At 39.4% G+C, this 26,630-nt stretch overlaps 1 protein-coding gene and 1 pseudogene across 16 annotated transcripts in view; one reads left to right on the top strand and one right to left on the bottom strand.

Annotated features, from left to right (window-relative positions):
* Positions 1–26,630, top strand: part of INPP4B (inositol polyphosphate-4-phosphatase type II B) — a 976,853-nt gene that overhangs the window by 435,774 nt on the left and 514,449 nt on the right. The gene's annotated exons all lie outside the window — the stretch shown is intronic.
* LOC126057333 (histone H3.3A-like) overlaps positions 1–26,630 on the bottom strand; it is an 88,173-nt pseudogene that overhangs the window by 47,606 nt on the left and 13,937 nt on the right.

Raw genomic sequence — 26,630 nt, forward strand, 5'->3', positions numbered from 1 at the left:
CTCCACTCCATAGCTCTCCTCATTCTCTGTTCTCTGTCAGTTTCTTATTCCATTCAGTGCTTGATAGAGTTCTTTATTCTTTCATTTGGTACTTAGGTCTTTAGGATTGATGTTTGCATATGTTTTACTTGGTTTTTTAAGTCTTTGCTGCAAAGGGACAGCAAGGTGCTTCTGTCTAGAGCACGATGTTTGCTCCACCTCTGAATCATATTCCTTTCCATTGAAAATACTTATTTTGCTTTATTTGTAAACTTCTCATGATCTAGACTCCTACAAATAGTATGAAAGCAAATGACTTGTGCAACTGCTCTAGCACCTAAAGAATGATTAGATCTTATATAAAATGTGGAGATTTTGCATTTGCAGTGATGAAAGTCTCAAGGACCCAGAGTACTAATTATCCTGTACTTATTCCAGATGAGAGGTTCCCAGCATCTGTATTGGAAAGGGCACTGACGTTTTAGACCAATTCACTATCTTTCAATGAAGTTAACCAAAACCAAAAACCAAACCCATTGCCTTAAAGTCAGTTTTTGACTCATGAAGACCCCATGTGTTACAGAGTAGAACTGCTCCATAGAGTTTTCTTGGCAGTAATCTTTACAGATGCAGGTTTATAGACCTCTTCCTCAATTCCTCTGTGTGGGTTTAAGCCACCAATCTTGAGGTTAGTTGTCAAGTGCAAACCATTTGCTCCACCAGGGATTTTCAATGGAGTTAACTATTATAAAAGAAGAAGAAAAATCATGAAAAATTCCCTAAGGTTTCATAATTTAGAAACAAAAACCTTGTTTAATCCTCAAAAAGAAAAGGGATGGCTGCCCTTAAATTATAATAGAGCTGTGTCTCAAATTTGGAACCTAGTTAGAAATATTAATTGAAAATGCTATTAAAATAATGAAAGAAAGAAAAGAAAAAAAGATCAACACAGAAGCATAAAAGTAGGGAGAAAAAAAGAAATGGTAGTATTCTGCCCAGGTCAAATAATCACCTATCTTAAAATGAGTTAGCCTTTGGGAAACATGTCATCTGGCACCAAATTGAACTTTACTGTTTCCTCTTTTGAGTAATATTTATCAACCAGATGAGGACTCTTTTTATCTCAGCAAATTGTAATTTTCGGTGATTACATTTTGCTCAGTGTGAAAAAAATGTTTTAAACTTTTGAAACCTAGGTTCGTTTCCCAGTTCCTTAATTTGTCTCCTGTGTGATGATGAACAAATTTCCTAGCAATTCTTATCTTATCTATTTCTAAAATGAGATTTTCAAATCCCTTTTCACAGTGTGGTGTCTATCTCGTTTCTTGCCTGACTTATGTGGTGACTGGTACGTAGTAGCAGATCTACACATATTAGTTCTAGGAAGGAAGGAAAGAACAGAAGGAAAAAGGGAGGGATAAAGGAAGTAAAAAGGAAAGAAGGGTACATTAGAAAATACATAGAATAATATCTAGCACAGGTTGTTGCAAATACTAATCATTCAGAAAGAGCTTATTGATTCTTAACACTAATGTCTAAAACAGACTTATTAATCCTTTTATTTAAACTATTTTTTTTCTTTCTGGCTGATATTATGGATTCTGCTATCCAGATTATAATATTCATTTACAGGCACAGTGACATACTAATTTTCAATTTCACACAGCTCTTTGTATGCTGCTAGGCATAATCCCCAATTAATATTTGATTAATTATATAAAACTATGAACTAACAGTCCCAGGAAGAAAAACCAAATTGTCCTGTTTCTTTGTTTATATACACCATATCATTGGAGGCAGGAATGGTGATGCCTCCCTGTGAATTATTTCATTCAATTAAAGTGAACCTGCACCCTTGTTGCTTCTACATACACATTCTCCTCATCAGATGGGCCAGTTTTCTGCTATTTATGCATATCCCATAATTTTAGCTTTTTGTCTATGCTTCCATTTTTCCCTCCATTTGTACATTCCTTTCTCTTTTGCTTTTTTCTCTTTCTTTTCCATCTCACTCTTCCTCTTCCTTCCTTTTATTTGTCCCCACATTTTTTATTGTTATAGCATTGAACAAAACTTACACTCTGAGAGGCGGGGCCAAGATGGCGGACTAGGTGGACGCTACCACGGATCCCTCTTGCAACAAAGACTCGGAAAAACAAGTGAATCAATCACATACATAACAATCTACAAACTCAGAACAACAAACACAGACTTAGAGACGGAGAACGAACAAATACGGGCAGACAGCGATCGTTTTCAGAACCAGGAGCCAGCGTACCAGGCAGGTGACCTTCGGAGCCCGATCTGGGGCAGAGCCCAGAGGGGCAGACGGCACAGACAAGGGGCCCAGCCCTACACCCCGAACTCATCCCGGGAGGGAGCCTAGCTGGTTGGCGTGGGCAGCGTAGCGGCACAGCCAGTAGGAGAAGCACCCGGGAGGCAGTGACTGATCTTGGAGCGGGGAGAGCAGCGTCCCAGCCGGGGAGCCGTCCCGCCGGGAGTTTGGCGGGAAGCGGGCGTGGCGCAAGCGTGGGGATCAGCTATATTTCCCTAAAGCGACCCCGGGGGCGGGCCCAGCCGATCGTGCGGGTGACGCCCACTCAGTTCGCGCGAGCGGTGCGGCGCACCGGAGGGAGAAGTCCCCGGGAGGAAGTGACTGGTCTTGGAGCGGGCAGAGCAGCATCCCCCCGCTGGGATTGTGGCGTGCGCGGGCAGAGCATGAGCGCGGGGACCAGTTATATTTCCCCGAATTGACCCCGGGGGCGGGCCCAGACGTTCGTGCGGGCACGCCCACCCAGTTCGCGAGAGCAGAGCGGCGCGCTGGAGGGAGAAGTCCCCGAGAGGAAGTGACTGGTCTCGGAACGGGGAGAGCAGTGTCCCAGCCGGGGAGCCGTCCCACCAGGATATTGGCAGGCGCGGGCGGAGCGTGAACGCGGAAATCAGCTCTATATTCTGAGGTGCTACACTCCTAGCTCTCTGATCCCTCCCCAACCCTCCCCAGGTGGCTCCATTAACATCCGAATACCCTGAGCCAGAGGGAGAATTCAGAGAGGGATCTGACTGCATTTTTTTTTAGCTGATTACCTGGAAAAACTAGTTTCCTAGTGATGGCTCGGAGACAGCAGTCCATATCAAACCACATAAAGAAACAGACCATGACAGCTTCTCCAACCCCCCAAACAAAAGAATCAAAATCTTTCCCAAATGAAGATACAATCCTGGAATTATCAGATACAGAATATAAAAAACTAATTTACAGAATGCTTAAAGACATCACAAATGAAATTAGGCTAACTGCAGAAAAAGCCAAGGAACACACTGATAAAACTGTTGAAGAACTCAAAAAGATTATTCAAGAACATACTGGAAAAATTAATAAGTTGCAAGAATCCATAGAGAGACAGCATTTAGAAATCCAAAAGATTAACAATAAAATTACAGAACTAGACAACGCAATAGGAAGTCAGAGGAGCAGACTCGAGCAATTAGAATGTAGACTGGGACTTCTGGAGGACCAGGGAATCAACACCAACATAGCTGAAAAAAAATCAGATAAAAGAATTTAAAAAAATGAATAAACCCTAAGAATCATGTGGGACTCTATCAAGAAGGATAACTTGCGAGTGATTGGAGTCCCAGAACAGGGAGGGGGAACAGAAAACACAGAGAAAATAGTTGAAGAACTCCTGACACAAAACATCCCTGACATCATGAAAGACGAAAGGATATCTATCCAAGATGCTCATCGAACCCCATTTAAGATTGATCCAAAAAGAAAAACACCGAAACATATTATCATCAAACTTGCCAAAACCAAAGACAAACAGAAAATTTTAAAAGCAGCTAGGGAGAAAAGAAAGGTTTCCTTCAAGGGAGAATCAATAAGAATAAGTTCAGACTACTCAGCAGAAACCATGCAGGCAAGAAGGGAATGGGACGACATATACAGAGCACTGAACGAGAAAAACTGCCAACCAAGGATCATATATCCAGCAAAACTCTCTCTGAAATATGAAGGAGAAATTAAGATATTTACAGATAAACACAAGTTTAGAGAATTTGCAAAAACTAAACCAAGACTGCAAGAAATGCTAAAGGAGATTGTTTGGCCTGATGACCAATAATATCAGGTACCAGCACAATACAAGGTCACAAAACAGAATGTCCTGATATCAACGCAACTCAAATAGGGAAAGCACAAAAACAAACAAATTAAGATTAATTCTAAAAAATAAATAAATAAACAAAATAATACACATAACAGGGAATCATGGAAATCAATAGATAAATGATCACAATAATCAAAAAGAGGGACTAAATATAGGAGGCATTGAACTGCCAGATGGAGAGTGATACAAGGCGATATAGAACGATACAAGTTAGGTTTTTACTTAGAAAAATAGGGGTAAATAACAAGGTAACCACAAAAAGGAATATGAATTCCATAACTCAAGAAAAAAGCCAAGAAAAACATAACGACTCAACTAACATAAAGTTAAACATTATGAAAATGAGGATCTCACAATCTGCTAAGAAAAACGTCTCAGCACAAAAAAGCATGTGGAAAAATGAAATGGCCAACAACTCACATGAAAAGGCATCAAAATGACAGCACTAAAAACTTATTTATCTATAATTACGCTGAATGTAAATGGACTAAATGCACCAATAAAGAGACAGAGAGTCACGGACTGGATAAAGAAACACGATCCATCTATATGCTGCCTACAAGAGACACACCTTAGACTTAGAGACACAAACAAACTAAAACTCAAAGGACGGAAAAAAATATATCAAGCAAATAATAAGCAAAAAAGAAGAGGAGCAGCCATATTAATTTCTGACAAAATAGACTTTAGACTTAAATCCACCACAAAGGATAAAGAAGGACACTATATAATGATAAAAGGGACAATTGATCAGGAAGACATAACCATATTAAATATTTATGCACCCAATGACAGGGCTGCAAGGTACATAAATCAAATTTTAACAGAATTGAAAAGTGAGATAGACACCTCCACATTTATAGTAGGAAACTTCAACACACCACTTTCGGAGAAGGACAGGACATCCAGTAAGAAGCTCAATAGAGACACGGAAGACCTACTTACAACAATCAACCAACTTGACCTCATTGACTTATACAGAACTCTTCACCCAACTGCTACAAAATATACTTTTTTTTCTAGTGCACATGGAACATTCTCTAGAATAGACCACATATTAGGTCATAAAACAAATCTTTGCAGAATCCAAAACATCGAAATATTACAAAGCATCTTCTCAGACCACAAGGCAATGAAGCTAGAAATCAATAACAGAAAAACTAGGGAAAAGAAATCAAATACTTGGAAAATGGACAATACCCTCCTGAAAAAAGACTGGGTTATAGAAGACATCAAGAAGGGAATAAGGAAATTCTTAGAAAGCAACGAGAATGAAAATACTTCCTATCAAAACCTCTGGGACACAGCAAAAGCAGTGCTCAGAGGCCAATTTATATCGATAAATGCACACATACAAAAAGAAGAAAGAGCCAAAATCAGAGAACTCTCCCGACAACTTGAACAAATAGAAAGTGAACAACAAAAGAACCCATCAGGCACCAGAAGAAAACAAATAATAAAAATTAGAGCTGAACTAAATGAATTAGAGAACAGAAAAACAATTGAAAGAATTAACAAAGCCAAAAGCTGGTTCTTTGAAAAAATTAACAAAATTGATAAACCATTGGCTAGACTGACTAAAGAAAAACAGGAAAGGAAACAAATAACCCGAATAAGAAACGAGAAGGACCACATCACAACAGAGCCAAATGAAATTAAAAGAATCATTTCAGATTACTACGAAAAATTGTACTCTAACAAATTTGCAAACCTAGAAAAATGGATAAATTCTTGGAAAAATACTACCTACCTAAACTAACACATTCAGAAGTAGAACAACTAAATAGACCCATAACAAAAAAAAGAGATTGAAACGGTAATCAAAAAACTTCCAACAAAAAAAAGTCCTGGCCCAGACGGCTTCACTCCAGAGTTCTACTAAACCTTCAGAGAAGACTTAACACCACTACTACTGAAGGTATTTCAAAGCATAGAAAATGATGGAATACTACCCAACTCATTCTATGAAGCTACCATCTCCCTGATACCAAAACCAGGTAAAGACATTACAAGAAAAGAAAATTATAGACCTATATCCCTCATGAACATAGATGCAAAAATCCTCAACAAAATTCTAGCCAATAGGATCCAACAACACATCAAAAAAATAATTCACCATGATCAAGTGGGATTTATACCAGGTATGCAAGGCTGGTTTAATATCAGAAAAACCATTAATGTAATCCATCACATAAACAAAACAAAAGATAAAAACCACATGATCTTATCAATAGATGCAGAAAAGGCATTTGACAAAGTCCAACACCCATTTATGATAAAAACTCTTACCAAAATAGGAACTGAAGGAAAATTCCTCAACATAATAAAGGGCATCTATGCAAACCCAACAGCTAATATCACTCTAAATGGAGAGAACCTGAAAGCATTTCCCTTGAGAACGGGAACCAGACAAGGGTGCCCTTTATCACCGCTCTTATTCAACATTGTACTTGAAGTCCTAGCCAGGGCAATTAGGCTAGACAAAGAAATAAAGGGTATCCAGATTGGTAAGGAGGAAGTAAAGCTATCACTATTTGCAGATGACATGATCGTATACATGGAAAACCCTAAGGAATCCTCCAGAAAACTACTGAAACTAATAGAAGAGTTTGGCAGAGTCTCAGGTTATAAAATAAACATACAAAAATCACTTGGATTCCTCTACATCAACAAAAAGAACATTGAAGAGGAAATAACCACATCAATACCATTCACAGTAGCCCCCAAGAAGATAAAATACTTAGGAATAAATCTTACCAAGGATGTAAAAGACCTATACAAAGAAAACTATAAAACTCTGCTATAAGAAATTCAAAAGGACATACTTAAGTGGAAAAACATACCCTGCTCATGGATAGGAAGACTTGACATAGTAAAAATGTCTATTCTACCAAAAGCCATCTATACATATAACGCACTTCCAATCCAAATACCAATGTCATATTTTAAGGGGATAGAGAAACAAATCACTAATTTCATATGGAAGGGAAAGAACCCCCGGATAAGCAAAGCATTACTGAAAAAGAAGAAGAAAGTGGAAGGCCTCACTCTACCTGATTTCAGAACCTGTTATACAGCCACAGTAGTCAAAACAGCCTGGTACTGGTACAACAACAGGCACATAGACCAGTGGAACAGAATTGAGAACCCAGATATAAATCCATCCATGTATGAGCAGCTGATATTTGACAAAGGACCAGTGTCAGTCAATTGGGGAAATGATAGTCTTTTTAACAAATGGTGCTGGCATACCTGGATATCCATTTGCAAAAGAATGAAACAGGACCCATACCTCACACCATGCACAAAAACTAACTCCAAGTGGATCAAAGACCTAAACATAAAGACTAAAGCGATAAAGATCATGGAAGAAAAAATAGGGACAACCCTAGGAGCCCTAATACAGGGCATAAACAGAATACAAAACATTACCAAAAATGATGAAGAGAAACCCGATAACTAGGCGCTCCTAAAAATCAAACACTTATGCTCATCTAAAGACTTCACCAAAAGAGTAAAAAGACCACCTACAGACTGGGAAAGAATATTCAGCTATGACATCTCAGACCAGCGCCTGATCTCTAAAATCTACATGATTCTGTCAAAACTCAACCACAAAAAGACGAACAACCCAATCAAGAAGTGGGCAAAGGATATGAACACACATTTCACTAAAGAAGATATTCAGGCAGCCAACAGACACATGAGAAAATGCTCCCGATCATTAGCCATTAGAGAAATGCAAATTAAAACTACGATGAGATTCCATCTGACACCAACAAGGCTGGCATTAATCCAAAAAACACAAAATAATAAATGTTGGAGAGGCTGCAGAGAGATTGGAACTCTCATACACTGCTGGTGGGATTGTAAAATGGTACAACCACTTTGGAAATCCATCTGGCGTTATCTCAAACAGTTAGAAATAGAACTACCATACAACCCAGAAATCCCACTCCTCGGAATATACCCTAGAGATACAAGAGCCTTCACACAAACAGATATATGCACACCCATGTTTATTGCAGCTCTGTTTACAATAGCAAAAAGCTGGAAGCAACCAAGGTGTCCGTCAACGGATGAATGGGTAAATAAATTGTGGTATATTTACACAATGGAATACTACGCATCGATAAAGAACAGTGACGAATATCTGAAACATTTCATAACATGGAGGAATCTGGAAGGCATTATGCTGAGCGAAATGAGTCAGAGGCAAAAGGACAAATATTGTATAAGACCACTATTATAAGATCTTGAGAAATAGAAAAAACAGAGAAGAACACATACTTTTGTGGTTACAAAGGGGGGAGGGAGGGAGGGAGGGAGAGGGTTTTTTATTGATCAATTAGTAGATAAGAACTGCTTTGGGTGAAGGGAAAGACAACACTCAATACAAGGAAGGTCAGTCTAATTGGACTGGACTAAAAGCAAAGAGGTTTCCGGGATAAAATGAAAGCTTCAAAGGTCAGCGGAGCAGGGGCTGGGGTCTGGGGAACATGGTTTGAGGGGACTTCTAAGTCAATGGGCAAAACAATTCTATTATGAAAACATTCTGCATCCCACTTTGAAATGTGGCATCTGGGGTCCTAAATGCCAACAAGCGGCCATCTAAGATACATCAATTGGTCTCAACCCACCTGGAGCAAAGGCAAAGGAAGAACACCAAGGTCACACGACAACTAAGAACCCAAGAGACAGAAAAGGCCACATGAACCAGAGACCTACATTATCCTGAGACCAGAAGAACTAGTTGGTGCCCGGCCACAATCAGTGTCTGCCCTGTCAGGGAGCACAACAGACAATTCCTGAGGGAGCAGGAGACCAATGGGATACAGACCCCAAATTCTCATAAAAAGACCATACTTAATGGTATGACTGCGACTAGAGGAATCCCGGAGGCAATGCTCCCCAGACCTTCTGATGGCACAGGACAGGAACCATCCCCGAAGACAACTCATCAGGCATGAAAAGGACTGGTCAGCGGGGAGGAGAGAGATGCTGATGAAGAGTGAGGTAATTAAATCAGGTGGACACTGGAGAGTGTGTTGGCAACTCTTGACTGGAGGTGGGATGGGAAGATAGAGAGAGAGGGAAGACGGCAAAATTGGCACAAAAGGAGAGACTGAAAGGGCTGACTCAATAGGGGGAGAGCAAGTGGGAGAAGGGAGTAAGATGTATGTAAACTTACATGTGACAGACTGATTGGAGTGGTAAATGTTCACTTGAAGCTTGATAAAAATTAATTAAAACAAAAAAAACTTACACTCTGTTCAATGTGAAAGCAAAGAGATTTACTTGGGGAACAGAACAGCCAGGCTGGAGAACACAGTGTAATGCTCACCACAAAGTGTTCCAACATTTGAGAGAAAGGAAAACTTCTTACACAGAAAAGTGGGGAAGGGAACATGTGACTACCATCATGGGGGCTTGACATTACATATAGTTACAAGACAATAGCAAGTTAAAATTTCGCAAGGTTAGCTAACATACACTCTCCGTAACCAACCTAGTAAGAGATTTTCTAAAATATCTATGTATGCATTCATCCTGGTGCGTGCTGCACAAACATTCTTCCAAGACCATCTGGATAAACATTTCTTGACAAATATCTCTTCATAAACCACATCCTTGCCCCTCCATTATTTGCAGTTGTTGTTAGGTTCTGTCCAATCCATTTGGACTCATAGCAACCTCATGTACAATACAATACAACACTGCCCCATCCTGTGCCATCTTCACAATCGCTGTCATGCTTGAGCCCATTGTTGAAGCCACTGTGTCAATCTATCTCACTGAGGGTCTTCCACCTTTGAACTGACCATCTACTTTACCAAGAGTAATGTCCTTCTTCAGGGACCGATCCCTTCTAAATCCAATATATGTGAGACGTAGTCTTGCCATTCATACTTCTAAGGAGCATTCTGGTTGTACTTCTTCCAAGACAGATTTCTTCATTCTTTTGGCAGCAATTCTTCTTTGGTCTTCCTTATTCATTGTCCAGCTTTCACATGCATATGATGTGATTGAAAATACCATGGCTCGGGTTAGGTGCACCTAAGTCTTCAAGGTGACATCTTTGCTTTTCAAGACTTTAAAGAGGCCTTTTGCAGCATATATGCCCAAAGCAATGTGTCTTTTGATCTTTATACTGCTGCTTCTATGGGTGTTGACTATGGATCCAAGCAAAATGAAATCCCTGACAGCTTCAATGTTTTCTCCGTTTATCATGATGTTGCTTATTGGTCCAGTTGTGAGGATTTTTGCTTTCTTTATGTTGAGGTGTAATCTGTCCTGAAAGCTGTGGTTTTTGATCTTCAGCAGTAAGTGCTTCAAGTCCTCTTCACCTTCAGCAAGCAAGGTTGTGTCATCTGCATAACACGGGTTGTTAATGCATCTTCCTCAAATCTTGATGCCCCATTCTTCTTCACAGAGTCCCTCTTCTCAGATTATTTGCTCAGCATACAGATTGAATAAACAAACAAACAAAAAATTGCTATTGGGTTTATTCCAACTCCTAGTGACCTTATAAAGGATACAACCCTGACACACACCTTTCCTGACTTTAAACCGTGCAGTATCCCTTTGTTCTGTTTGAATGACAGCCTCTTGATCTATGTACAGGTTCCTCATGAGCACAGTTAAGTGTTCTGGAAATCTCATTCTTTGCAATGTTATCCATAACTTGTTATGATCCACACAGTGAAATGCCTTTGCATAGTCAATAACACATAGGTAAACATCTTTCTGGTATTCTCTGCTTCCAGCCAGGATTCATCTGACATTAGCAATGATATCCCTACTTCCACATCCTCTTCTGAATCCAGCATGAATTTCTGGCAGTTCTTGGCTGATACACTGCCACAGCCATTTTTGAATGATCTTCTGCAAAATTTTACTTGCATGATATGTTAATGATATCACTTGATAATTTCCACATTCAGTTGGGTCACCTTTCTTGGGAATAGGCATCATATGGATCTCTTTTAGTCAGTTGGCCAGGTAGCTGTCTTCCAAATTTCTTGGCATAGATGAGTGAGCACTTCCAGCACTGCCTCCATTTGTTGAAACACGTCAATTGATATCTCGTCAATTCCCGGAGCCTTGTTTTTTGCCAGTGCCTTCAGTGCAGCTTGGACTTCTTCCTTCGGTACCATTATTTCCTGATCATATGTTACCTCCTGAAATGGTTGAACATTGACCACTTGTTTTTTGTATAATAACTCTGTGTATTCCTTCCATCTTCTTTTGATGCTTCCTGCGTTGTTTAATATTTTCCCTGTAGAATCTTTCATTATTGCAACTTGAGGCTTCAGTTTTTTCAGCTTGAGAAATGTTGAGTGCATTCCCCCCTTTTTGTTTTCTATCTCCAGCTCTTTGCACATGTTATTATAATACTTTATCTTGTCTTCGTGAGCTACCTTTGAAATCTTCAGTTCTTTTACTTCATCATTCCTTCCCTTTGCATTAGCTACTTGATGTTCAAGAGCAAGTTTCAGTGTCTCCTCTGACATCCATCTTGGTCTTTTCTTTCCTGTCTCTTTAATGACCTCTTACTTTCTTCATGTGTGATGTCCTTGATGTCATTCCACAACTCATCTGGTCTTCGGTCATTAGTGTTCAATGCATCTATTCTTGAGATGGTCTCTAAATTCAGGTGTGATGTACTCAAGGTCATATTTTGGCTCTTGTGTACTTGTTTTAGTTTTAACCCCACACGTCTGTCATTTTGTCATACTGTGGGGGCTTGAATGTTGCTGTGTTTCTGTAATCTATGCCACCAGTATTCAGTTGTTTGCAGAGGATGGATTAAAGTTTTATAAGAGGTTATATGTCACCGGACTCTAAATTGCCATTTCTATTTGTCTTAGTCATCTAGTGCTGCTGTAACAGAAATACCACAAATGGATGGCTTTAACAAACAGAAGTTTACTCTCTCGAAGTCTGGGAGGCTAGAAGTCCAAGTCTAGGGTGTTATTTCCAGGGGAAGACTTTCTCTGTTGGCTCTGGAGGAAGGTCATTATCATCAGTCTTTCCCTTGACTAGGAGCTTGTCCTTGAAGGAACCCTGGGTCCAAAGGACACACCCTGCCCCCAGTGCTTCTTTATTGGTGTTAAGATGTCCCCCTGTCTCTCTGCTCTCTTCACTCTTTTATATCCCGAAAGAGGCTACCTCAAGACAGCATCCAATCTTATAGACTGAGTCCTGCCTCATTAATATAACCACTGCCTATCCCACCTTATTAACATCATAGAGGTAGGATTTACAACACATAGGAAAATCACATCAGATGACAAAATGGTGGCCAATTATACAATACTTGGAATCATGACCTAGCCAAATTGATATACATATTTTTGGGGACACAATTCAATCCATGACACTATTCTTAGGAAGGCAGAAAAGAGGACTTAAGTCTAGCTAATTTTTAATTCAAGAAAAATGGAGCTTTGGTTCATGTTTAGGCCAGCCATTTTTAATCATGCCAAGCACCTCAGTTTTAGGGTGCTTTCACACATTCCCCCCTTTTGATCATGAATGTCTGTAGAAATTCCCTTGGTCACCATTTTAAGAGTGTTTTCTTCTGCATAGACTTCTAGTTGAAGCTTCGATTGAGTAGTCATCAGCTTTTAAGATACCAGATACTACCTATTATTTTATTCCACCTGGAGAAATGGTTATTGGTTACATCCAGGCACCATCCAGTTAAATGGGCTCTTCATTATACCGTAGTTTAGACACTCCACTTCTTTGATCTTCTAGTTTGGTACATGTGGAGCAAGGCCACATTGGGAGGAACAATTCAGTATTTTCAAATGACTAATTCAGGCTGTGAAGCCAGTTTTTTCTAAAGGCATAGTATCTGAAAATCACATAACTCTTTGCGTAGCAGGGGGAGATTCAGTTCAATCACAGGCATTAGACAGATATTTCATAGCACATTTAACCTAGAGCCTTGGTGGTGCAATGGTTAAGAGCTCAGCTGCTAAGAAAAGGTCAGCAGTTTGAATCCACCAGCTCCTCCTTGGAAACCCTATGGGGCAGTTCTGCTCTGTCCTAATTGGTTGGTATGAATCAGCATCAACTCAATGGCAATGGATTTAGTTTAGTTTTTGGTTTTAACAAATCCTAAAATGATTATTATAATTGCTAAAAGAAGTAACCCAATTTGGAGAATAGATTGCAACTAGGACCTAATACCATGGGAGAGCCAACTGAGTATGTCATAAAGGAAGGGACAGTAATGGGAGGAATGGTATATAACCAGGTGGCTTTATGACAGATCTCAGCAACATTTTGTTCTACTATTCCTGAAGTATTAACCCATGCACAACGTGAAATATTGACTAGAGCACTAACTCCTCCTTGTTGTGTGAAGAAATCTAAGGTTTTTTTATTATCTAGGACTACCTTTACCAATAATTCTCGGAATTTTTGTTGGCCAGCCATTCCATTGGCAACATTGTCAGCAATCTGAGCCATAGTTGCAGATAAATACGAACAGACTTTTCTGATTGTAAGATACCATAAGTGGAAATAAATGCTCGAAGAAATGATCAATCCCATCCTAGTCTGTCAGCGATGGGATTGTTCTTCAGTATAAGTTATCTTTTATGCATGGAAAGAATTTTCAAATCACTAGTCCAATATTGGGAGTCCAATATACACTTACATTATAAGAATAGATATTTAAGGGAATTCCAAGGGTGCCTAGAGTGCATTGGCTGTACGTATTCCACCCGTCTAAACATGGTAAGGCCCAAGAATAGGGTTCAGTGTGAGACTTCTTTCTTAAGTAGGTGGTTCCTTCACATAAAAAGATTTATCGATATGGGGCGCATAACATGCCCTTTCCTGTCCACTTATTGGGAAAGGGATTAGTTTGTTTAGCTTTCTCAAGCCGGCTTTCAATCAGAGTTATCACAAATTCCCTTGAATTCCAGATGGTCTTTGAGCTGGCTTCAAATTGGAGAAATCTGTTCATCATTGGTGAAATAGGATCTGGAATTACCAATAAAAAGAGTACATTGTTCAAGGCTAGAGAACCTGTTAGGATCCACCCAGAAATTAGTGAGATTAAAATAACATACTAATGGGTAAATTAATAATCCTGGGGTGCCATAGTTTGACATGGATAGCCTATTTAAATGGCCTGCAAAAATTAATAGCGAAATTAGTTACAAATGTATAATCTAGTACTGGGGTGGCAAAAGGATCGGAATACCACTCTTCAAATGTCCTGACGCAGTCCTTCCTCCAAGTTTTAGGAACCTGATATGAGAGATTGGATTATTTACAGGACTGTGGAGAGCAACACACATTGAAAGCATCGTGGTTGGGCACCATCTTTAAGTGGGGCACAGCTGTTTTTTTCCTACCTTAGTCAAAATACCATGAGCAACAGTTTTGGTTGCTATGGAATGTGTACACGGTCCTTGTTTACAAAAATATCTTAGTCATCTAGTGCTGCTGTAACACAAATACCACAGGTGGATGCCTTTAACAAAGAGAAGTTTATTTCCTCACAGTCAAGTAGGATAAAATTCCAAATTCAGGACATCAATTCCAATGGAAAACTTTCTTTCTCTGTTGTCCTTCTAATCAATGTTCCCCTGGACTAGGAGCTTCTCTGAGCAGGGACTCCAAGGTCCAAAAGATGTGCTTTGCTCCTGGCACTGCTTTCTTGGTGGTATGAGGTCCCCCTACCTCTCCGCTTGCTTCTCTCTTTTATATCTCTAAAGAGATTGCCTCAGGACACAATCGAATCTTGTAGATTTGAGCCCTGCCTCACTAACACAGCTGCCACCCATCGTCCTTCATTAACATCATAGGCACAAAGTTTACAATATACAGGAAAATCAGCCAAATTGATACATGCATTTTGGGGTGTAGATAATTCAATTAACGACAGTCGACGTTTACCGAACTGTACTGAACCAGCTCAAAGCCCTGTAATAAAGCAAATAAGATAAAAATAACAGCTACAATAAAGTAAATTCGTTAAGTCACCTGCATGAGAACAAAGCTTACTAAGGAAGAAGACCACACTTATGTAATACTGCAATTAACATAAGGACAGTTACAGCTATTAAGTAGAATCCAAAAATTTGAACAACTTGCATGAGGTCTTGTTCTGTTATCTTGAGATCAACTATCTACCTCTGAAGTCATCTGCCTCTGGCTACCAGGGCATTTAAATGTTATCTTTAAGTCCCTGGAGGGCCAAAAAGTCCAGAGAGGAGGTGTAGATTTCTCAAGGTGGACTGATGTACCTAAGGATTGACCCACTCAAGTTTAGAGGCACAGGATTGGTGAGGAGAACTAGATATTGTCCTTTCCAATGGGGTTCTAAAGAGTCTTTTAGTTGATGCCTTTTCCAATATACATATTCACCAGGGGCAGGGCTAAGTGTGTCTAGGGTGTTTGTCTCATGGTCATCAAAGGCTTCTTTAACCTATGAGAGATATTTCTTAGAGTATTGCATAAAGGATTGGCAATATTTCAATAAATCAGCCTGTACAAGGTTAGGGTCAATGTAGGCAATGTAAAGGAGGGCCATAGGCCTTCCAGTAATTATTTCATTAAGAATTACTTTATGGGGTCCAGATGGTATAGACTTCAGATTTAAAGTGATTAAAGGGAGGATTTTAGTCCAAGGTAAACTTAAAGTTTCACAAAATTTTGCAAGCTGGGCTTTGAACATTCCATTAGTTCTTTCTATTAAACCAGAAGACTGAGGATGAAAGGAACAATCCATTCTCTGACAAATGAGGAAAGCTCAACATAGTTCTTGAATAACCTGGCCAGTTAAATGAGTTCCTCAGTCACTACAGAGGGTTTTTGGTGATCCCCAAGTGGGTATAATATTTTCAAGGAGATTCATTGCCACAAAGGATGCAGTAGCATGGTGATAAAGGAAAGCCTTCACCCAATGTGAAAATCTATGAATCATCACTAATATGTTTATAGCCATTAAACCAAAACAAACAAACAAATCCATTGCTGTTGAGTTGATTCAGACTCACAGTGACCCGCTAGGACACAGTAGAACTGCCCCATACAGTTTCCAAGGAGTGTCTGGTGGATTCAAACTGCTGACCTTTTGGTTAGCAACCATAGCTCCTAACCACTATGCCACCAGGGTTTCTGGTGGCACTGGTGGTGCAGTTGTTAAGAGCTATGGCTCCTAACCAAAAGGTTGGTGGTTCAAATCCACCAGTCACTCTTTAGAACCCATGTGGGGCAGTTCTCATCTGTCCTATAGGTTCGCTATAGGTTGGACTCGATGGAAATTGTTATAGACATTACAGGGTGGCAATTGAATAAAATTCAGTTGCCATTCAAGCATAAGTCCAAAAGCTAAGGTACATTGCTTAGGAAAAAATTTGGGAGGTTTTCCTGGGTTGTAATGAGAGCAAGTAGGACAGTGGGAAGTTACATGCTCTGCAGTTCCAAAAGTTTTTCCCCACCAATTTATTTTAAAGTTTTAATCATCTTATCTCTCCCTAAATGTGATGTTCATGCAGGTTCCAAATCATGTAAACACTTTGGTAAGACAATTCTGTTGTCAGGCCCTGTCCTTAAATTTCTTACTGGATTTTGGTAATAATAATAGTCAAGGGTTTAATTTCATCTTCTGAGGTTAATTGTTGATGTTTGAAAAGCATCGCCCTAAAGCAGCATGAAGGTATAAATCTTTCTCAGATGGCTTTAAGGCATCTGAATTTAAGGGGCCTTTAAAAATTCCACCGTGAGTTAGAGGAGCAAGAATAATTTGGGAGGCATCTCATTCTGCTTCGGCATCAGCGAGGTTATTAGCCTGGATTACCTTAGTCTGAGGAACCCCTTTTTGTTGAAGTGATTGGGTTTTTATAACACCAATTTCAGAGGGAAATAGCAGAACTTCTAAAAGTTCAGCTACTAAAATTCCATTTTTTAAAATAATTTTTATTGTGGTTTAAGTGAAAGTTTACAAATCAAGTCAGTCTCTCACACAAAAACCCATATACGCCTTGCTACACACTCCCAATTACTCTCGCCCTGATGAGACAGCCTGCTCTCTGCCTCCACTTTCTCTTTTTGTGTCCTTTTCGCCAGCTTCTAACCCCCTCTACCCTCTCATCTCCCCTCCAGGCAGGAGATGCCAACATATTCTCAAGTGTCCACCTGATCCAAGAAGCTCACTCCTCACCAGCATCCCTCTCCAACCCATTGTCCAGTCCAATCCATGTCTGAAGAGTTGGCTTCAGGAATGGTTCCTGTCCTGGGGCAACAGAAGGTCTGGGGGCCATGACCACCGGGGTCCTTCCAGTCTCAGTCAGACCATTAAGCCTGGTCTTATGAGATAAAATTCCATTTTTAATGGTATTTTCAGAGGTGGTTAAGAATCCTCTCTGTTTCCGTAGCATACCAAAATCATGAACAATTCCAAAACAATAAAAAGAATCTGAAAAATAGTCACAAACTTTCCAGAAGCAATTCTGCAGGCTATAGTGAGAACCATCAGTTCAGCTTGTTGGGCTGAAGTGGCTTTGGGGACAGCCTGACTTTCAAGTACTTTCGTAGAAGTTGTGAGAGCATACCCAGCTTGATAGGGCTGGTGGGGTCAGGCTTTAGATAAGAACCAGCTAAAAATAAAACTAAATCAGGGTTAGTTAAATGAGTCTCTTTAAGTCTTTTCAAGGGGTTAATAATTGTTTGATTAAATCTAAGCAATCAAGAGAAGGACAGGCCGTTTCGGAGAAGGGTGACTGTATTTAAACAAGCCACTGAATGGAGTCTAACATTAAAAAAAAAAAATTTTTTTTCTTTTTTTTTTTTTTTTAGCAACTAAATGAATTTTGTAAGAAATGAATCTGTTAGCAAAAAGATGTTGAGTTAAAACAGTATTGAGTAAGGCAGATACAGCATAGGGTATATATACATCTGAAAAAATTACCCAAAATTCTATGAGCTGTAATTTCTACTAACTTGGCAGTGCAGATAATAGCTTTAAGGCAGGGTGGGTAACCCCAAGCTATGGGGTCAAGCTGCAGACTATAGTAGTCTATGGGTCTTTGTTGTCCTCTGTATTTTTCAGCTAAAACACCTAAAGCATTTCTAGATGCTTCATGAACAAACAAGGAAAAATCTAAATGATAGAAAAATCTAAGGCAAGTGTGTTCATTAAAGCATTTTTAATTTGGTTATTGATACTTTATCTTCTGATAAAATTTGGAATAAGTTCAGTTCAGAGGCCTTTAAATATTTGTATAAAGGCTGAGCCATTAGAGAGAAATTAGGAATCCAGGTTTGGTAGAGTCCTAAGATCCCTCACAGCCTTTTTTTTTTTTTTTTTGGTTTCAGGTATCAGGAATACAAACAGAGCTTCTTTTCATTTAGGGTCAATAGAGATGCCTTCTGCAGAAATTAGATGATATAAGTATTTTACAGAAGGCTGGAAATTATATTTTTCTTTAGAAAATTTAGTTCCTCAGGTAGCTAAATGTTTTAACAAAATTACACTATTTTCTAAGCAAGTGTGTCAGGAGGCAGAGCATAGTAAATCATCAAAGTATTGTAGCAAGGTAGACTTGTTTGCAGCTGTTTCTCCTCATTTTGAGCCATACCACATCAGCAAATGAAGGTCCCGAAAGCTTTACTCCACCCACATCATTAAGGTTCACTCTACTTTGAGGAGGCAGCTCTTCCCCAGTCATCTTTTGAGTGCCTTCCAACCTGGGGGGCTCATCTTCTAGCACTATATTAGACAATGTTCCACTGCTATTCATAAGGTTTTCACTGGCAAATGCTTTTCAGAAGTAGACTGCCGGGTCCTTCTTCCTAATCTGTTCTAGTCTGGAAGCTCAGCTGAAACCTGTCCTCCATGGGTGACCCTGCTGGAATCTGAATACGGGTGGCATAGGTTCCAGCATCACAGCAACACATGAGCCCCCACAGTATGACAAACTGACAGACACGTGGGGGGACAGACATGTGCAAACATCCATTAAAAATCAGAACCTGGAACGTACAAAGTATGAATCTAGGAAAATTGGAAATAGTCAAAAATGAAATGGAACACATAAACATCGATACCCTAGGCATTAGTGAGCTGAAATGGACTGCTATTGGCCATTTTGAATTGGACAATCATATAGGCTACTATGCTGGAATGACAACTCGAAGAGGAATGGTGTTGCATTCATCGTCAGAAAGAATGTTTCAGGATCCATCCTGAAGTATAACGCTGTCAGTGATAGGATAATGTCCATACACCTACAAGGAAGACCAGTTAATATGACTATTGTCCAAATTTATGCACCAACCACTAGGGCTAAAGATGAAGAAATAGAAGATTTTTATCAGCTGCTGCAGTCTGAAATTAATCGCACATGCAATCAAGATGCATTGATAATTACTGGGGATTGGAATACGAAAGTTGGAAACAAAAAAGGATCAGTAGTTGCAAAATGTGGCCTTGGTGATAGAAATAATGCCAGAGATCAAATAATAGAATTTTGCAAGACAAACGACTTCATTTCAAATACCTTCTTTCACCAACATAAACGGTGACTATACACATGGACCTTGCCAGATGGAACACACAGAAATCAAGTTAACTACATCTGTGGAAAGAGATGATGGCAAAGCTCAATATCATTTGTCAGAACAAGGCCGGTGCCGACTGTGGAACAGACCATCAATTGCTCATATGCAAGTTCAAGCTGAAACTGAAGAAAATCAGAGCAAGTCCATGAGAGCCAAAATATGACCTTGAGTATATCTCACCTGAATTTAAAGATCATCTCAAGAATAGATTTGATGCATTGAACACTAGTGACTGAAGACCAGACGAGTTGTGGAATGACAACAAGGGCATCATCCATGAAGAAAGCAAGAGGTCACTGAAAAGACAGGAAAGAAAAGAGGAGACTCTGAAACTTGCTCTTGAGCGTCGAGCAGCTAAAGCAAAAGGAAGAATTGATGAAGTAAAAGAACTGAACAGAAGATTTCAAAGGGTGTCTCGAGAAGACAAAGTGAAGTATTATAATGACATGTGGAAAGAGCTGGAGATGCAAAACCAAAAGGAAAGAACACACTCGGCATTTCTCAAGTTGAAAGAACTGAAGAAAAAATTCAAGCCTTGAGTTCCAATAGTGAAAGATTCCATGGGGAAAATATTAAACGAAGAGTAACCATCAAAAGAAGATGGAAGGAATACACAGAGTCATTATACCAAAAAGAATTAGTTGATGTTCAACCATTTCAAGAGGTGGCATAAGATCAAGAACTGATGGTACTGAAGGAAGAAGTCCAAGTTGCTCTGAAGGCATTGGTGAAAAACAAGGCTCCAGGAATTGATAGAATATCAACTGAGATGTTTCAACAAACAGATGCAGCACTGGAGGTGCTCACTCATCTATGCCAAGAAATATGGAAGGCAGCTTCCTGGCCAACGGACTGGAAGAGATCCATATTTATGACTATTCCCAAGAAAGGTGATCCAACAGAATGTGGAAATTATAGAACAATATCATTGATATCACATGCAAGCAAAATTTTGCTGAAGATCATTCAAAAATGGCTGTAGCAGTACATTGACAGGGAACTGCCAGAAATTCAGGCCGGTTTCAGAAGAGGATGTGGCACCGGAGATATCATTGCTGATGTCAGATGGATCCTGGCTGAAAGCAGAGAATACCAGAAGGATGTTTACCTGTGTTTTATTGACTATGCAAAGGCATTCAACTGTGTGGATCATAAAAACTATGGATAACACTACGAAGAATGGGAATTCCAGAACACTTAATTGTGCTCGTGAGGAACTTTTACATAGATCAAGAGGCAGTTGTTCGGACAGAACAAGGGGATACTGATTGGTTTAAAGTCAGGAAAGATGAGCGTCAGGGTTGTATTCTTTCACCATTCCTATTTAATCTGTATGCTGAACAAATACTATGAGAAGTTGGGCTGTATGAAGAAGAACGGGGCATCAGGACTGGAGGAAGACTCATTAACAATCTGCGTTATGCAGATGACACGACCTTGCTTGCTGAAAGTGAAGAGGACTTGAAGCACTTACTAATGAAGATCAAAGACCACAGCCTTCAGTATGGATTGCACCTCAACATAAAGAAAACAAAAATCCTCACAGTGGGACCAATGAGCAACATCATGATAAACGAAGAAAAGATTGAAGTTGTCAAGGATTTCATTTTACTTGGATCCACAATCAACAGCCATGAAAGCAGCACTCAAGAAATCAAAAGACACATTGCATTGGGCATATCTGCTGCAAAGGACCTCTTTAAAGTGTTGAAGAGCAAAGATGTCACCCTGAAGACCCCAGCCATGGTATTTTCAGTCACATCATATGCATGTGAAAGCTGGACAATGAATAAGGAAGATTGAAGAAGAGTTGATGCCTTTGAATTGTGGTATTGGCGAAGAATATTGAATATACTATGGACTGGCAAAAGAACGAACAAATCTGTCTTGGAAGAAGTTCAGCCAGACTGCTCCTTAGAAGCAAGGATGGCGAGACTGCATCTTACATACTTTGGATATATTGTCAGGAGGGATCAGTCCCCAGAGAAGGACATCATGCTTGGCAGAGTACAGGGTCAGCGGAAAAGAGGGAGACCCTCAACGAGGTGGATTGACACAGTGGCTGCAACAATAAGCTCAAGAATAACAGCAATTGTAAGGATGGCACAGGACTGGGCACTGTTTCATTCTGTTGTGCATAGGGTCACTATGAGTCATAACCGACTCGATGGCACTTAACAACAACAACAATAGGCTTGTTTGCAAATTGAAAAGACTGCAAGTCTGCTTATAAGATTTGAGAAAAACAGGTAGGAGAATCTGGAGCAATACAGTCCAAGTAAATATGTTGGCTAGCCCATTTAAAAGCAAACAAATATTAACTTTCTGAATGTATAGGAATGCTAAAGAATGTACAACAAAGATCCCCAACCATAAAATAAGTTGTGTCCGAGGGGACATTGGAAAATAATAAATGAGGATTAGGAACTTCATGGAATCTAGGAATAACAATTTTGTTTGTTGCCCTCAAATCTTGAACATATCTGTAGCCTATGTTATTAGATTTGTTAATTACGAGGACAGGAGTGTTGCAAGAAACAATAACATGTTTAGGAAAAAAAAATCTTATGTTATTGGAGCAAACCCTTCCTTAGCTTGTCATTTGAGGGGGTACTAGGGAATTTTTGGCAATGGATTTGGATAAATCTATTTGGATTTTAGTTGGCTCTGTGGACAAGATTCACCCTATGTCAGTAGATGTGGTGGCCTACACAGTTTTAGGAACTAAGGAAAGGGCCTCTAGGGGGAGAGGAGTAGGCTGGATTGAGTTTTGAAGAGGCAGAACAAGTGCCTGCATATAGCAAATTACTTCTTTTTCTTGAACATAATCTAAGTCAGGGTCTGTTTGCTTTTGCGTGTCACGAAGACAATAAAGTTTCCCCACTTTGACTGAATTGCTAATGTAATTAATTCCATTTAGATAGAAAGTCTCAACCCAAAATATTGACTGGAGTACTAGGACAAAGTCCAAATGGTGTAAATCTTCAATAAGGTTGAGAAATATCAAAAAAGATTGAGAATGATTCAAAGGTTGATTTTGGTTTGTAAACACCACTATTTTAGAGGTTTTTATTGTCTGGGACAGGTACTTTTGAAAACCAACGGGGTTAAGTGCAGACACTGTGACTCCAGTATCAATTAAAAACTTGCAAGATTCTCCATCTACATACAGGGTAGTTAATCTTGCTAGTTAAGGAATACCATAGGAAAAGTCCCTAGTGCCATTATTCCATAACAGGTTGAGGGTAATTCAGCCCTGATTGGAAAATCTTCCGCTTATTCTTCAACTTGTAACATTCATTTCTCCAGTGACCACGTTTTTAACAATAGTGGCAAATGCCTGATTTGGTGCCATTGGAGCTTTTAACTAGAAAACTGTAATTGCTGTAACTGAAAGGCCATCATCTTATTAGCTTTTGAGGTTTTTTTGGTCTCTAAGATCTGAGAAAGCTTGTGAGCTAGATTACTTACGTCAGCAGCAGGTGCTGTTTTCCAATATAATCATTGCCTTTTCACTAAAACAGAAATTTGATCCTAAGACCAGAGAGAAATACTGAGTTAAAGGTACCAGAAGCACCTGGAGATAATGGATCAAGCCCAGAATGTTCAGAAAACCTTTGGAATAACTGGCCCCAGTAATCATATATGATCTCATATTTATTTTGTATACAAGAGTGAAATTTTGTCCAATTGATTATTGGGTGAAGAGCCTTAGGGATTGCTTTAAGTAATCTTTTCCCTATTATTTGAGCTTCCTCAAGCAGCTCAGCAGCTGATTTGTCCATGTTTTAATCTAAGCTATTTTTAGAATCTTTCCAATCAGCATGTTCTAGCCATAATTGGACTTCTCCAGGTCCTGTTATCATATGGAGTAACTGGTATAGATCTGGAAGCCCAGATTGGTAAGCTTCAATAGAATTTTTAATTTCTCAGCAAATTTATAGGAATCCTTATATAATTTTGGAATATCTTTTATGCTTTTTTTTTTATACTGTTACATAGTTCTCTGTGAGCCAAAGGGAAAAAGTTTATACTAGTGTCACAAGGAGACTCCCTGGAATCCATGGGCTGAATTTTAAAAGGCACCTCAGGTAACAACTTATCAGACAAGTGTGGGTCAGCCATTTGTTTTAGATGGAAAGGGAGTTCAGCCAGAGTATTTTCAGAAGAATAGGAAGGCAAAGAATGATATAAAGAAACACTGACTGGAAGGAGAACAGGGAGTAGAGGCAGAGCTCTGACATTGCAGTTCCTTATTCTGTTTGGTCAGTTTTGAAACTGCATCTTGCAGGGAAGCTATTTTGCTGTTCGGATGTCTTTTGGAGGCCTCTAAATACCAATCAAAATATGCATTCCATTGAGGCTGTTTAATGCAGGAACCTTTCTTTGCTAATTTGCTGAACAGAAAAACAAACTTAGAAAGTTCAAAAGATCCCTAAAGTGGCTAATGACTTTCCAAACTCTCCTTAGTAAGACCTTACCATCCAACTAAGTACACACAGGTCAGAGAACCGAAATGCTTGTTCAGGTAATGAGCAGGGGTCCCAGATGGTGGCCCATAGTTGCTTTTAGATTTGACATTCCCCATATTACTTTCTGACAGTGAAAACAAATGTGTGCCCTGCAAAAAATCCAAACTTGTTCATTACTTTTGGTTTCTTAGAGTCAAACAAATATCTAAAAGTGATTGCCGCAAGGTTTGGAGAAGTATTTTGTTTATACCAATGTGTGCCTCCTTGCAGAGAAGTTGTCTTGAGACTGGAGGGCAGCCTAATCCTCTGGCTCTTCCCTTGAACTGGTTTATCCTGTCATGGGAGACTTTCAGGTGGTGGTGGTCAAGCACTTTAAGGGATTTTATTTCCTCGATCCCATGCCCACATTTTTGAGGCTTCTAGATTCTGAGATTCTTAGGCAACGATCAAGTTACAAACCTGATCTGATGTCTTGCCCAGAATATCCAAATTTACATTGAACAAAAGGACAGAAAAGCATACAGATAACAAATCCCCAAATAAAACATGGGGAGCTTCAAAGCAAAAGATTGGAAGCTCAAATCTGAGAGATTATTTACCTTACGAACGACTCCTGAAAGTCTGCCATGAAGGTGGAGAGTCCAGTGAAACTCAGCTTGGTACCTGTAGCCTGAATCCTCAATGTCTCAGGGAGTCGCAGAGGGTAATATGCCTTCAGAATCCCACTTCTGACATCAGAAATGTAGTAGTGTTGAACAAAACGTACACTCTTTTCAAAGTGAAAGCAAAGAAATATATTTGAGGAATAGAACAGCCAGGATGGGGAACACTAAGTATTCCAACATTCTGAGGCAGAGGAAAATTTTGTACAATAAAGTGGGGAAAGGAGTGCATATGTGACTACAATCACAGGGGTTTGAGAAGATATATAGTTACAAGACAATAGCAAGTTAAAATTTTTCAAGGTTAGCTAACGTAGACTTTCTAGGGCCAACCTAGTAAGTGATTTTCTAAAAGTCTACATATAAATTCTTCCTGGTGTATGCTACACAAACATTCTTCCAAGACCATTTGGATAAACATTTCTTCACAAACGTTTCTTCATAAATCACATCCTTGTCCCCTCCATTGTTTGCAGAGGATAGTTTAAAGTTTTACAAAGGGTTACATGTTAAAAAAAAAAAAAAATTCTAAATTGCAGACTTTATTCTTAGGAAGAGAGAAAAGAGGATTTAAGACTAGCTAAAGTTTAATTTTAATTGTACTTCTCTGTCTTGGAGGAAGTACAGCCAGAATACTCTTTAGAAGCAAGGATTGTGAGACTTTGTCTCGTGTCCTTTGGACATGTTATCCAGAGGAACCCTGAAGAAGGACATTTTGCTTGGTAAAGTAGAGGGTCAGTGAAAAGGAGGAAGACTCAATGAAATGGATTGATACAGTGGCTGCAACAATGGGCTCAAACAGAAATTATTGTGAGATGGTGAAGGACTGGGCAGTGTTTCGTTCCATTGTGCATAGGGTCACTACAGGTTGTAAATGAGTCGACAGCATTTAACAACAACAAAGTTTAATCCAAGAAAAATGGAACTTTGATTTAGGTTTGAGTCAGTTATTTTTAATTATGCAAAAGTTGCAGTTTTGGGGTGCTCTCACACATTATGTACATATTTCTTAAAAATGAGGTAAATATCATGTCCCCCATGAAGCAGTGCAGATATCTCCTGAGATAATTATTTTAGCATATTTGATTTTTTTTTCTTTTCAGGCACTATCCTTTGTTCCCTAGCTGTGGAAGGTGATCTTTACACTGAAACACATGTTCTGGGGGAACACAATTCAACCCATAATAGAATCCCAACCTCTATTCCTGTGGATGTAGTCTTGTTTGGGGATAGGGTTTTTTTTTGTTGTTGTTGTTATGTTGGTAAGACCATATCAGTGTAGAGTGTGTCCTAACCTAATCAATTCTGAGTTATAAGGAGCAGGATAGACACAGAGACAAACAATCACATATTGGCAGTGGGAGTGTTAGGAGGAGGGGAAGCTGCCTTGTGTAGATCACCAAGGAACATCAGTGTTATAGGAGCTAAAAGAAGTAAGGATCTTCCCCTGGAGCAGTCAGAGAGAGAGCCTTACCCTAGAACCAACACCCTGAATTTGGACTTCTAGCCTCCTGAACTGTGGGAAAATAAATTTCCGTCCTCTAAAGCCACCCACTTGTGGTATTTGTGTTTCGACAGCGCTAGGAAAAGAAAATAGATGATCATTAAGTATTTTCTTTTTTAGTCTGTTAATATAGTGAATTACATTAATTGATTGAATTTTGAACCAGTTTTGCATTCCTGGAATAAACCCCTCTTGGTCATGATGTATTTATTTTTATATACTGTTGGATTATATTTTCTAATAGCTAATATTT

This window comes from Elephas maximus, chromosome 13 (assembly GCF_024166365.1).
Source record: "Elephas maximus indicus isolate mEleMax1 chromosome 13, mEleMax1 primary haplotype, whole genome shotgun sequence".
Lineage (NCBI taxonomy): Eukaryota > Metazoa > Chordata > Mammalia > Proboscidea > Elephantidae > Elephas > Elephas maximus.